This window comes from Theobroma umbraticum, unplaced genomic scaffold, assembly GCF_002168275.2.
Source record: "Theobroma umbraticum cultivar Fairchild unplaced genomic scaffold, ASM216827v3 scaffold_146.0, whole genome shotgun sequence".
Taxonomy (NCBI): domain Eukaryota; kingdom Viridiplantae; phylum Streptophyta; class Magnoliopsida; order Malvales; family Malvaceae; genus Theobroma; species Theobroma umbraticum.
This window is the reverse complement of record NW_018397265.1, coordinates 1,346,133-1,346,333: the sequence shown is the minus strand read 5'-3', so window position 1 is coordinate 1,346,333 and position 201 is coordinate 1,346,133.

The following is a 201-nucleotide window of genomic DNA, read 5'->3' as shown; positions in this document are numbered from 1 at the left end:
TAATTTAATTAAGTCCTTAAGAAGCCCAATTAACTTAATTGTTTAATTTATCAATTAAGCCCATTAACTTAATTAAACAATTTAATCAATTAGGCCCAATAGCTTGATTAGACAAATTTAATCAATGAGGCCCAATAACTTAATTGTTGAATTTAATCAATTAGGCCCAATAACTTGATTAAACAAATTTAATCAATTAGG